This window comes from Balaenoptera ricei, chromosome 13, assembly GCF_028023285.1.
Source record: "Balaenoptera ricei isolate mBalRic1 chromosome 13, mBalRic1.hap2, whole genome shotgun sequence".
Taxonomy (NCBI): Eukaryota; Metazoa; Chordata; class Mammalia; order Artiodactyla; family Balaenopteridae; genus Balaenoptera; species Balaenoptera ricei.
The window spans coordinates 78,957,281-78,972,102 of NC_082651.1; positions in this window are offsets into that span (position 1 = coordinate 78,957,281).

Here is a 14,822-nt window from a genome sequence, read left to right on the forward strand (position 1 = left end):
TCCCAAGTCGGTGGTGGCAAGAGAAGGGGGCGGGGAATTGGAGAGCAGAACAGGATAAATGGTGATGAGGAACACAGGCTTTAGAGTTATTTAGCTCGAGTTCAAATACCAACACTGCCACTTTCTACCTGTCTGACCATAGGCAAGAGCTTCAATTTAATTACTGAAAATAGTGATAATCTTAGAGTTACTGTGAGCATTAAATAATGCATCTGTTGTCAAATGCTTAGCCAGTGTCCCTGGTATCTGTTAAGTACTCAGTAAAAGTTGCTGTTGTGTTAGTTCTTGTTATTATTTCCATGACTCTTGATTATGAAGCTGAGTCCAGAGTGAGAAGGTTTTGCTGTTCTCCCTGTACTGTCCACATTATAAGGTCACCTTGCATATTGCCAGGCAAATACCTGATAGCTCTCTCCCATGGTTCAACACTGATTCAAAGAGTACTTGAAACACTGCCAAGAGCCTGACATGGAGGTAAGAAATGAGCCATTCAGGGACTTCCCTGGTGGCACAGTAGTTAAGAATCCAGCTGTCAATGCAGGGGACACGGGTTTGCGCCCTGGTTTGGGAAGATCCCACATGCCACGAAGCAACTAAGCCTGTGCGCCACAACTAGTGAGCCTGTGCTCTAGAGCCCATGAGCCACAACAACTGAGCCTGCGTGCCACCACTACTGAAGCCCACGCACCTAGAACCCGTGCTCCACAACAAGAGAAGCCACTGCAATGAGAAGCCCGCGCACCGCAACGAAGAGTACCCCGCACTCGCCACAACTAGAGAAAACCCGCGCAGCAACGACGACCCAACGCAGCCAAAAAATAAATAAAAAAAAAAGAAAAGAAAGAAATGAGCCATTCAACTTTTTGCAAAACCTATCTGCACACAAAAAGTCAATTGCACAGGTCTCCTGGCTCTAAGCTAGAATTCCATCATTGAGATAACACACACTCTTACTGACCACCATTACCAATGGTAGTCATTTAGGAGGACACACTTTGACCATAAACATTTAAAACACCACCAAGCACCAAGCAGATCTATATGAACTGATATATCATGATATCCAAAATACATTATTAAGTGAAAGATGTAAACTATAGGATTGATTAAATGCATAGTCTGATCCAATTTTTTACAAAAATATCATTATATGTATTTATAGACATACAGAAAAAATTCTGAAATATTCACTTTTACACTGTCCTAGTTTTCATAAACATATTTTATAATGTGTATGTTTAACTTTAACAACCAGAAAACTGATAAAGATAAATTTTATTGCCACAAGCACTTTTAAGTTTAGTGTGCCCTCAACTTTTATTGAGGAATGATACAAAAAAATGATCATGTGAAGAATTTGCATCTTCTGCAAAACTGCCTGTATCAGTCCATACCAGTAATCCAGCAATCCAGCCTGAAGTAACTAAGCATAAGAAGGAAATGTATTGGCACACATCACCGAAGAACAGGAAGGGTGGTCTGATCTGGCCCGCGAGAACTTAGATGTGGCCAAGAATGGCTGATTCTGTCTCCACTTCTGTTTCTCCTTGCACTTCCCTGCCATGGCCTCATGCAGCTCCATGCTTACATTATCACGGCTTCCTGACAAGAGAGGAAAGCCTTTTCCCTGCAATCTCCAGTTAGGAAAGTTCTAGAGAAGGATTCTGATTGGCCTGGCTGGATCAGGGACCAGTCACCATGGCCAGATGTGTGAGGTCTTGTGATTGGTATCCCCTGTACCTCCCCAGTTCCATGGGGTTGGAGTTGGGGAAATGGCTGCTGTAGTACATAACAAAGCCCCATAGACTAGATGGCTTATAAACAACAGATATTTGTTCCTCACAGTCCTGGAGGCTGCAAGTCCCATACCAGGGTGCCAGCATGGTCGAGGTTCTGGTGACAGCCCTCTTCCAGGTTGCAGACTGCCAACATCTTGTATCCTCACATGGCGGAAAGAGAGTGAGCTAGCTCTCTGGCCTCTTCTTTTAAGGACAGTAATCCCATTCATAAGGGCCCACCCATATGACCTAATTACCACCCAAAGGCCTCATATCCAAATACCATCACATTGGGGGTTAGGGCTTCAACATATGAATTTTGATAGGAGAACACAAGCATTCAGCCCATAACAATGGCATTTCCCAAAAGAAGGGTGGTCCTGTTCCAGGCAGATGGAGCCATATATTTTTATTGCTGAAGACATTGCCAGGATGCATTCTAGCATCTGTTGTAAAAGTTCCTTGGTGATCAATTTGCCCTTAAACTAAGGCTCAGAGACAGGAAGCGTCAGCATGCTTGGGGAAGATGGGAGACTGAGGGACTGTTTAACAGAATAACGTCTGTAATGAGCAATAGCCAGGGACAAGGTTAGAAACCGAGGCTGACAATAGATGGTAAAGAGACCATAAGGGCCAGTCTAAGAAATTTAGCTGGAACAATACATTTCTTTTAAAGTATAATTACAGGTAAGTTTGTTTTTAATCCCAAAGTCTTTAAGGTCTTGAGAGCCTCAATTTTAAAACTTTCAAAACCTAGGTTTTTAGGAACAGAGCCTCACTATTGGAAAGGGAATGCTTATATGCAAATTTTAAAATGAGTCTGTTAAACATATATTGGTGACAGGACTGATGAATTTAGGTGTTCTATCAAGAAGTATGTATTAGTTAGGTTCTCCAGAGAAACAGAACCAATAGAATATATATGTATGTATAGATAGATAGATAGATTTATTACAAGGTATTGGCTCACACAATTATGGAGGCTGAGAAGTACCACATTTGCCATCTGCAAGCTAGAGATCCAGGAAAGCCAGTGGTGTAGTTCAAAGTCCTGAAAGCCAGATTGCTGATGGTGTAGATTCCAGTCTGAGTCTGAAGGCCTGAGAACCAGCAGTGCCAAGGGCAGATGATTATTGATGTCCCAGCTCAAAGGTTGAATCCTTCCTCTGCCTTTTTGTTCTATTCAGGCCCTCAGTGAATTGGATGAGGCCCACCCACATTGGGAAGGACCATATGCTTTACTCAGTCTATGGATTCAAATGCTAATCTCTTCCAGAAACACCTTCTCAGACACATCCAGAAATAATGTTTAACCAAATATCTGGGCATCCCATGATCTAGTCAAGTTGACATGTAAATGAACTATCACAATACCTTTACATCCTTACTGTAATTCTGAATTTTAACCAGTGCCAGCTGAATAAGCTTTGATCTGAAAAGATTTCATCCTACGGAGTTATAGAAATCCCTTTGTTTTGACAAAGGTTGTAATTATATCAGTAATCTTGGAGGTGGCTTATGGCTAGCAAACTTTTGACTTCTGCAGATGTGTTCCCTGGCTCCAAAATGGACTTTGGAGAATGGGCAAACTGATCACTTCTTGGAAAAAGAAAAGAAAAGAGAGGCACACACAGAGATAAAGGATTCAAACATACAAATATAATGACCACACAGTAGATAGAAACATAAATCAGTGCTTGTTTATCAGATTATAAATAGCCTTGTCTTTCCCCAATGCCATGGCCATTGTGTTCCTGGGAAACTGTAACAGGGAAGAACTAAATCGGACTCCACGTTGGATCTGTTTCTTTGACTTTAACCTTTGCTTTTCGTTGCTTTTGTTATTCTAATCATACATAATGGCCTGCCTCAGGGAACCCTGCCCCTCTGATGTTCGGCTCACTGGGAGACAATCTGACTCCGTCCACCTGCGAATGGCTGCAAGAAGGAAGAAACTAACACATCCCCTCACAGAGACTGCTCATTCCAGGAGATGTTTTGCAAGAATGATGGCCCTTTTACTTTACTTCTTCACCGCCTCTCCCTCTCTGATTCTATAAAGGAAAGTGGCATCCAGAGCCCGATAAGATGGTTTTTCAGAGACACTAGTCTCCATCTTCTCGGTCTGCCGGCTTTCTGAATAAAGTCGTCTTCCTTGCCTCAATACCTCATCTCCGATTCATTGGCCTGTCGTGTGGCGAGCAGTACGAGCTTGGACTCGGTAACAAAACCTCATGTCATTTAACCTGAACCAGGCAAATAGGGTTAACTGTACCCACTGTGACAGCTCTGTTTCACTAGCACAGTTTAGCTCAGTGGGAATTCTGCAGAAAGACTTCAAGCAGGGCTGAGCTTTGTCTTTCGCGGATGTGCCATCTGAATTTCAAGAACACACCATGAACAATAACCAGTGCCTTTTGGCGATGGTACGTGGCAGTAAAATACACTGCCATGTACCATCACCAGATGGTGAGTTTTTAATTTTCTCCGAGCAGCACTATGTCATTGTGTTTTTTTTCCTTAGAAATCATTGGGAAGTATTACAGTTTTCCTTTTTTTTTTAATCCAGTTTTTGAATGACATATGTAGAATGCAGAGTAGGTCATATGTAGTATTCTGTGTGACACATGAACAAGATGAAAAGGGTGACAACTTTAATAAAGAGTGAGAAAGCTCAGGTAAGGGGAAGGAGATGGTAAGAGAGACTTTTATAATTTATGAAGTTGTGAGGACATTTTTCTAAACCAAAAGAAGTATCAGGAAGTATTTAGTTAGTTCTGTTCTTCATGAAGTAATGCTTTATATGGTCCCAAATAAGTCACAGTAATAATAACAATGATAGTATATTTAAATAGTTTTTACTATGTGCTGCTCAGTATTCTAAATATTTTACCCATATTTTAATTTATCTAATACAATAACTCTATGGGATGGCTAATATTGTTATCCCCGTCTTATAAAAATATAACAATACTGAGGCACAGAACGGTTAACCTATCTGCCCAAGGCATATAGTAAACAGTGGGGCTTACATGAGCACTCAGGCAGTAGGGCTCCAGAGCCCATGCTCTTAACTGCTATGCCACACAACCTGATTAATAATTTTTCCATTTGTACACAACTTTGTATTCTAGAAGATACTTATACACTCATTATCTCTTGTGTATAAACCCTGAATGTCACAGAATGCTAAGCACATGGCAAAGCCTGAATTCAAATACAGACCTTGTGAAATGAAGTCCACACTCATTCTCCCAACCCACAGTTCTCTCTTTAAAGTCAGGAAAGACTCTAAACCAACAATTCCACTTTTGGAACTTAGTCTGTGAAAACACTTATCCAAGGGTGCAAGAATATATGTAAAAGAGAGTTCTTTCAAGCACTAGTTGTAATACCAAAAAAAAGGAGGAAAAAAAAAAACCCTGGAAATGATATAAATGTCTATCAGTAGGGAAATGGTTCAATAAATTATGGTATAAACATGGTATGCTATCTTGTGTTAGGATGTGGGTTTATATGCACTGACATAGAATGGTGTTTGTGTGATATTTTTTAAGTGAAAAGAACATGAAAAGAGTAAATATAGCATAAAACCATTATTTTAAAAAATTCTGGACACATATGTATGTTTTCATTCCTTCATTCAATAAATATTTACTGAGCACTTACTGTGTACCAAGCACTGCTTTATTTATTTACTTTTTAGTATTTTTTTATTTAAAAAAATTTTTTGGCCGCGCTGTGCAGCATATGGTATCTTAGTTCCACAACTAGGAATGAAACCCGTGGCCCCTGCATCGGAAGTGCAGAATCTTAACCACTGGACCACCAGGGAAGTCCTTACCAAGCACTGCTTTAGAAACCGGAGATGCAGTGCTGATTACAATCGAGTCTGTGCCCCTCATGGGTGATGGACTCTAGTGAGAGGGAAACTAAACAAGTAAGTGATTAAATACTTGCAGGTTATTGTATCTTGAAGAGAACTCAGCAGTGTGTAGGGTAAGTGTGGGACAGCTATTTGAGGTCCTGTAGGAAGGGATACTTGAGAAGGAGCACCAAGTGAAGATGCCAAAGGAGAGTGTCCCAGACAGAAGGGACAGAAAATTGAAGGTCCCTGCATGGAAGGTGCTGCACATAGCCTAGAAAGGCTAGTGAGCCTGGGGCATAGGGGCTTAAAAGTGGGGAAGATCACATAGAGCCAAATGGGTAGGATTTTATTCCAAGTGTAATGGAAAGTCATTGCAGTCATTTAAACTTCACTTTCATTTTGCATTTTAAAACAATTCCTCTGATTGCTCTGGGAAGCATGGAGATCAGTCAAAAATCGAATGCTATAATCTAGGTGAGAGTAGACAGTGGCTTACAACAGGGCCGTGATAATAGACACTGTGAGAAATAGCAAAATTTAGGATATTTTGAAAACAGAGTCAACAGGACTTATTTTATTTTAACATCTTTATTGGAGTATAATTGCTTTACAATGGTGTGTTAGTTTCTGCTGTATAACAAAGTGAATCGGCTATACATATACATATATCCTAATATCCCCTCCCTCTTGCGTCTCCCTCCCACCCTCCCTATCCCACCCCTCTAGGTGGACACAAAGCACCAAGCTGATCTCCCTGTGCTATGTGGCTGCTTCCCACTAGCTATCTATTTTACATGTGGTAGTGTATATATGTCCATGCCACTCTCTCACTTCGTCCCAGCTTACCCTTCCCCCTCCCCGTGTCCTCAAATCCATTCTCTACATCTGCATCTTTATTCCTGTCCTGCTCCTAGGTTCTTCAGAACCTTTTTTTTTTTTAAGATTCCATACATATGTGTTAGCATATGGTATTTGTTTTTCTGTTTCTGACTTACTTCACTCTGTATGACAGTCTCTAGGTCCATCCACCTCACTGCAAATAACTCAGTTTCATTTCTTTTTATGGCTGAGTAATATTCCATTGTATATATGTGCCACATCTTCTTTATCCATTCATCTCAATGGGACTTATTGATGCAGTAGATGTGGGGTGTGAGGGAAAGAGAGGAACCAAGACTGACCCCGAGATTTTAGCCTGAGCAACGAGATAAATACTGGGATCCTTTAGTGATGGGGAAACACTGGGGCCTCAAAGAATGGATTTGGGGCGTGGAGTGGGGCAAGAATCATTTAAGCCCATTTTGGACTTAAATTTGAGCTGTTTATTTGGAATACAAGTAGAGATATCAATTCAGTGATTGTATATTCCTATGTGTGTTACTTCCTGGGAGTTGACTGGAATTAGACAGAGATGAGTCAGGACTTATACTTTTTCTTCATAAGCTTCTGGGTCTTCTAAAAAAAACCTTTTTCCTTTTCTTTTCTTTTTTTGTTTTATTTTATTTTGTTTACAGTAAGCTTCTGTTTCTCTGATAGTTTTTAAAATTCAAAAGAGAAGATGTGTATAAGTAGAAATTTATGAGTTTGTGCAAAAGAGAGAAAGACCTGGAAAGAGAAACATCAAACTGTGAACAATGATAACCCTTAAGCAGTTTAGCTTTTACACTATATATTGATCTTTTTTTTTTTTTTTAATTAATAAAGAGCCTGTAAAACCTTTGTAGTTTCAAAAAAGAAGTCAATGCAAGTCAGGGCAGGTTATGGTCTCTGTACCACCTCTGCTTCTGGCAGGAACCCAAGAGCACCCCAAGGTCTCAGTGTCTCCTCTTCCCTATCCATTTTGTTCCTGCTCTCCTCTGCCTGGGATTAACTGCGCTGTTCACAAGAAAAAGTCATGCCTCTGTTTAACTCTATTGGTTAATAAAGAAAAGCCATCTTTCTCCTTTTTTTTTTTTTTTTTAAATTTTTATTTATTTATTTATTTTTGGCTGTGCTGGGTCTTCGGTTCGCGCGAGGGCTTTCTCTAGTTGCGGCGAGCGGGGGCCACTCTTCATCGCGGTGCGCGGGCCTTTCACTATTGCGGCCCCTCCCGTTGCGGAGCACAGGCTCCAGACGCGCAGGCTCAGTAGTTGTGGCTCACGGGCCCAGTTGCTCCGCGGCATGTGGGATCTTCCCAGACCAGGGCTCGAACCCGTGTCCCCTGCATTAGCAGGCAGATTCTCAACCACTGCGCCACCAGGGAAGCCCCCATCTTTCTCTTTGATAGTAAAGACCACATTTACAAATTTGAAATCTTAACAAACTCAGTTTATGGAACTGTAGAGCTGAAGGAGCCTGGAGATTATGTAGCCTAACTCTCTCATCTTACAGATGAGGAAATCAAGGTTCTGCGAGAGAGTGATTTTGTTGCCATCCCTGGTGGGTTATTAGGGTGGTAGCACAGTCTAATGCAGCACACTGCCACTTTGTAATCAGTCAGATCCCCACAGTCTTCTCATCACCAAGGTATCGTGGTAGCTGAAATCCTCACCAGAACATAATAGCAACAACAGGGGCCTGGTGTGGGGGATGTCTTATCTAAGCTCTGTGGGGGAAGCATTGAATCTCCCCAGCCCATAGCAGAGGGCATGGGTCTAGTAATCACACGTGCTGAGCCCCAGTCAGCTTTTCTCTCCATCACATAGTCACAGATTCTCTCTGTGGGTCAGTTCAGGTCCTCCAAGAGGCAAATGCCAAGATCAAATCAGAGAATTAACGTGCAAGACAGGTAATGGAGGAGACATCTGAAGAGGTGAGGCTAAAGCAAGTGAGAGCATCAGACTGTGAAAGGAAAGAGGAAAGGGAGATTGGAGAGCAAGAGCTTAGGGCCATGGGGCATCCCCAAGAAAAGAGAGCCTGTTAGAGGAATTCTGCATCAGGCAGAAATGGCCCAGCTGCAGTAGCCCCTGTGGGCTCAGGCTGGGAGAGGCCAGGCAAGTGCAGCTGAGGCATGCTCTTTGGTGGATCCAAAGTTGTGGCCACTGGAAGCTGTGCTCCCTGCAGTAGTTTTTTTTTAGTGGGAGGTCCAAGCGGCACACGTCTATGACCATCATACTCTTTCTGTTTCCTGTACCCATCATCTTTCTGCAGCTCCTTCCACTGTAGACACTTTCCCCACCATCTCCTTCCCCTACTGGTACCTGATGATCTGGCCACATTACACTCCCTAGAGCTCCCAGAAACTTTGTGAATTGTACCCACTCTTTGCATGTCATAGAAAACCTCTGCAAAGCCTTCAGGACTTTTGATCTTGATGTAATTCGTCAAATTTAAAATTTCACATAGTTGTGTTAAGCATACAGTTAGGTGATAATGTTTCAATCCCTCTGTCAATCTCCATTTTTAAGTTAGTGTATCTAGATCATTTGCATTTAGTGTAATTATTGGTATGTTAGGACTTCAGTTTGTGTCTTATCTTTTGTTCTCTCTCTATGTTTTCTGTGTTTTTCATTTCTTAGTTTTCTTTTTCCTCCATTCCTTTCGATTGCTTGAACTTTTCTTTTAGAACACCTTTTCCTCTATAGTGCTTTTTGAGTATATGTCCTTGTTATCTTAAGTGGTTTCTCTAGGTAGTACATTATATATACCTAACTTATTACTGTCTATTGTTGTCAACACTTTACCAGTTCAAATGAAATATAGAAACTTAAATCCCTTGCCCTCGCCACCTATAATATAAATGTCTTAAATATTTCCTGTATATGGAGAACCACATCAGACAGTATTATAATTTTTGCTTCAACAATAAAACTTAATTTTGAAAACTCAAGAGGAGAAGGAAAGACTATTGTATTTATCCATATTTTTGCTTGTGTGTGCTTTCTTCCTTCCTAATGTTCCAAGATACATTTAAAAACATTTTCTTACTGTTTAGATAATTTTCTTAGCCATTCTTTTAGTGTAGTTCTGTCTGCGAGCAAAAAATTCTCTTAGTTTTCTTTCATCTGAGAATATCTTGGTTTATCCTTCATTCCTGAAGGATATTTTCTCTGGATAGAAAATTCTGGATTGACAAGTCTTTTCTTTCAGCACTTGAAAAATGTTGTTCTACTTTCCTTTTGGATTCCATGTCTTATTTTGTGAAATTTGCTGTCTTTCAAATTGTTTTCCCCTATAAGGGAATGTTGTTTCTTATTAGGATTTTTCTTTGTCTTTAGTTTTCAGAAGTTTGACCATGGTAGGCCTTAGTGTGAATTTCTTTGGGTTTAACTGTTTAGGGTTTGCTCAGCTTTTTTAATCTGTAGGATTATGTCTTTTGCCAACTTGGAGAAGTTTTCAGTCATTATATATTAAGGGACTTTTCCAGCCCAGTCCTCTTTCTCCTCTTCTTCCAGGACACTAATGTTAGATATTTTGTTTTAGTCCCATAGATCCCTAAGGCTCAGTTCATTTTTATTTTTCAATTTATTATGTCTCTGTTGTTCAGATTGAGTAATTTCTATTGTCCTATCTTCAGGCTCCCTGATTTTTTATTGTCTCTTATATTCTGCTGTAAGTCCACCAATTGGGGTTTATTTTATTTCAGTTGCTGTGATTTTCAGTTCTAAAATCTCCATTGTTCCCTCTTTCTTTGCTTTTTTAAAAAAAATCTTTCTATTTGTTTCAAATGTGCTTATAATTGCTCACTGAAGCATTTTTATTGTGGCTGCTTTAAAATCTTTTCAGAAAATTCTAATATCTTTGTCTTCCTGGTATTGGCATCTATTGATTGCTTTTTTCATTTAGTTTGAGGTCTTCCTGGTTCTTGCTGTGATGAATAATTTTCTATTGAAAGTTGTTTATTTGGGGCTTTTATATTATGAGACTCTGAATCTTGTTTAAACCTTCCATTTTAGCTGGCTCTGCTAACAGCACTCCGGCAGGTGTCAGATAAAATCTAGTGTGAGCCCAGCGGATGAAGGGGGAGCTGCTGCCTCATTTTCCCAGGGGTGGGGTTACAAGCCCAGATTTTCCATTCAGCCAACCTCCGTTGACACCTGAGGGGGAGGATTCCTCAGTACTGCTGGGTAGAGGTGGGTATTCTTTTTTAATTAATTAATTAATTAATTAATTAATTAATGGCTGCGTTGGGTCTTTGTTGCTGCAGGCAGGCTTTCTCTAATTGCATTAAGCTGGGGCTACTCTTCGCTGCAGTGCGTGGGCTTCTTATTGCAGTGGCTTCTCTTGTTGCAGAGCACGGGCTGTACATGTGCGGGCTTCAGTAATTGTGGCACGCAGGCTCAGTAGTTGTAGCTTGCGGGCTCTAGAGTGCAGGCTCAGTAGTTGTTGTGCATGGGCTTAGTTGCTCCGCGGCATGTGGGATCTTCCTGGACCATGGCTCAAACCCGTGTTCCCTGCAATGGTGAATTCTTAACCACTGCACCACCAGGGAAGTCCCTGGAGGTGGGTATTCTTGATCCCCTATTGGCCTATACTACACACCCTGCAGGGAGGGATAGGAGTTTTTTTGCTCCCCATGTGGCTTCTACTGCACCACAGGAGGAGGTGGCTTCCTTATTACTGGGCAGTGGTGAAAGTCCTGACTCTCCACTAGGCCTCCCCTGAGCCTCTGACACCAGCCCAGTGAGGAGAGGTAGGGATGCCTCATTACTGCAGGATGGGGGTGGAAGTCCAGGCTCCCCATGTGGCCTCCAATGACACCATATGTCTAGATGGTTGTGGGGGAAGGGGAGAAGGAAAGTTTTAGCTCCCACTTGGTCTTCTCTGACAACACCCTGCCAGGGGGCTTGGGAACTCTATTACAGTCTAATGAGGATAGAGGTCCAGGCTCCTTTTGCTGGTGAGGGTGGGGATGGGACCATAGTTTTTTTTTTTTCTGTGGCAATTGACTGGAGTTGAGTAGTTATTATCTAAAAGTTTCTCTTCTGCTACACTATATTTTTCTTGGTTCTTTGGCTGGAGAAAGCAGGCTTTATGAGTGCCTGTTTCTATTTCTGAGTTGCTGGCTTCTTCAGCTCCAGGTCTGGGGTATATGAGGCAAAAAGGAAACTCAAGACACTAATCACAGTGTCATTCTCTGGGTCCCAAGGTCCTTAGCCTGTCTTCCTTCTCTCCACCTTCAGAGCCTTCTTTTGTTTATACTATATTGAATGTCCAGGGTTTTTGGTTATATTTAGCAGGACAAATAGGGAAAAGTATGCTTGCTCCATCCTTCTGGAAGCAGAAGCCCTCATGTAACATTTTTAAAAAGGTAAAGTGTAAGAATGAAACCTAGTGTCAGCCTAGTCTTTTGTTTCCTCAGGAAGCCCCAGGCCCTGCAGCAGGGACTGCCCAGGAGGAAGTGAGGAGGGGGAGCAGGTGAGGAGGAAGTGAGGAGGGGGAGCGGGTGAGGAGGAAGTGAGGAGGGGGAGCAGGTGAGGCTCCTGTCACAGGTTGACTCCTCCTGGAAGCAGACTCTGACATGGAGCTAGCATGTAGGAAGTTCAGTAGGGGGCGTTTTGGGGATCAGCCCCCATGGAAGAGAAGGGAAGGGAACAGAGCAAGGTTGTGTAGACGGAGATGTCAAGTCCTCATGGAAACCTCAGCAGACCCTACAGAGCATTCTGAAGATGGGATGGGCTTTCAGAGCTGTCCCAAGTTGGGAAAAGAGGTGCAGGCCTTTATACCCCTACATCATCAGTCATGGGATGGGACTCATCCCAAAAAGATATGTGACAGGGTAAGGCAGTTTTCTTCATTGAGGTCACCCCTGGAGAGGGCTAACAGTTGAGGGTGGTCTGCCAACAGCGCTCCAGCAGCTGGGGAACCAGTCCTTCATCCAGAAGGAAGGACACTCTGGATGACACACCACAGCTTTTGCCACATGTACTTCTCGGCATTGGGCCAGTGACAGAGAGCTCTGATTACTGTCCTTAAGTTGTGGCCAGATCTGGGTTTTGTTGGTTCCCATTGATTTTCTAGTTTTGATCAGTGTTTTCAAGGGTAAGCCTCAGACAAGGGAGGTTTTCTCTGGACACACAAGACTAGATTCCAGCAAGGAGCACAGAGTTCTCACCCTGTCCTAACCCATTGTGTCTGGCTCCAGCCAATTTTGCTTCAATTTAAACTCCTTGCATTAAGACTGAGCTGCCACCTTTAAAGACATTATGACATTAAAGACATTATGGCTAACAGTACTGATAATATGACTATCATTTATTGAGCAACACTACTTTTCTATCGATTTACATATTTTATTTTATTGAGCACTCACAACCACTCAATGTGGTAGGAATTATTATTTTGCTAAATAACTTGCACCAAATCTACAAGCTACCAAGAAGCAGAGTCAGAATCAAACTCTTGTGCTTTTTCCACCATTCTGTGCCATCTGCCTCCCATTCACTAGGGTCTCAGGCGGCTCAACAGAGCCATTTTTATGTAGCACATTCACTCTAAGCTCTGTACAAAATGAGACTGTCACATGCAATTTCAATTTTAAAAAAGAATTTGGAAGAAAATATTTCAAAATACGTACTTTGGTTATCTCCAGAATGTTAGGGCTACAGGTGATTTTGTTTTCTTCTATACTTAACAGTGTTTTCTAAAAATTTTGCAAGAACATATATTATAGGTATAAAAGGAGAAAGCCTTTTAAAAAAGAAAATAAACAATCAGACAAAAGAGATTGTTTAAAAGTGAAGCCAGGGGCGGAGTCAAGATGGCAGTGTGGGAAGATACAGAGTTAGCTTCTCCCCACATCTAGGGCGCCTGCCGGCCGCTGGTGGGGGACTCTGACACCCAAGGAGATGGGAGGAACACCAAAGTGAACCAATAGGATGTAGGGGGACTGAGTGGGGAGGAGAAATGGAGGCCAGACAGGATCTGCGACCCTGAGGCCGGGGAGGTCAGGAGAGGCAGGTGGGTGGAACTCTCTGGGAAGAGTGGGAGAGGAGTGGAGGGCAATTGCCTGGCCCACTCGGGCCAGGGAGCCTGCTGAGCTTCCAAGCTGGTACCTCCCCTCCAAAGTCCCATCCAGGCTGCGTGGGTCCTGGGGCATAGGAGGAAGGCTGGGGAGATCAGAAGAGGCAGGCAGGAGGAGCCATCTGGGAGCAACAGGAGAGGAGTGGAGAGTGATTGGCCTGCCCACTCGGGCCCAGGAGCCTGCTGAGCTCCCAGGCCGATCCCTTGCCCTCCAAAGCCCCCTCCAGGCCTCGTGGGTCCTTGGGGGCATAGGAAGGAGGCTAGGGAGATCAAGAGAGGCAGGCAGGAGGAGCCATCTGGGAGGAGTGGAAGAGGAGTGGAGGGTGATTGCCCCACCCACTCGGGCCCAGGAGCCTGCTGGGCTCCCAGACCGGTTCCCTTGCCCTCCAAGCCCTCCACCTCCCTCTCCAGCCACATTGGTCCTGGGGGCATAGGAGGGAGGCTGGGGAGGTCAAGAGAGGCAGGCAGGAGGGGCCCTCCCAGAATAGGAGGAGAGGAAAGGAGGGCGTTTACCCACCCATTTGAGACCAGGAAGCCTGCTGGGATCCCAGGTGAGGTCCCCTGCCCTCTGAGACCAGGGGTGGGGGGCACGCCTGGGCCCCTTCTGTTCCTTGAGCCTAAGCCCCACCCCCCACAGCTCCCAGGGCCTTTTCCAGCCCTGTGAGTCTAGAGCATTGGCCCCACCCACCACCCAAACCTCGCCCTTGCTTAGGCCCCACCCTTCATAGCCAAGGCCATTTCCCCACTTTTTTTTTTCTTTTCCCTCCTCTTTTTTACTATCGTGGTACTGAGGTAACTTCCGGTTGTTGATTCATCTATATTTTTATTTTTTATTCTTTCTAACATATCTGTTAGTTTCCTAGTCTAATTTTATTTTTTACTTCGTTATTGTTCTCTTTTTTTTTTTTGCTGCCCCACACGGCTTGCAGGATCTTGGTTCATGAGCCCGGGGTCGGGCCAAGGCTCCTGCAGTGGGAGCTCCGAGTCCGAACCACTGGACTAACAGAGAACCTTAGACCCCAGGGAATATTCATCAGAGTGAGGTCTCATGGAGTTCCTCATCTCAGCATCAAGACCCACCTTTACCCAATATCCTACAAACTCCAGTGTTGGAAGCCTCAGGCCAAACAACCAGTAAGACAGGAACACAATTCCACTCATAAAAAAAAAAAAAAAAAACGAGAGATGGCAAAAAAATATGACACAGATGAAAGAGCAAGGTAAAAACCAGAAGA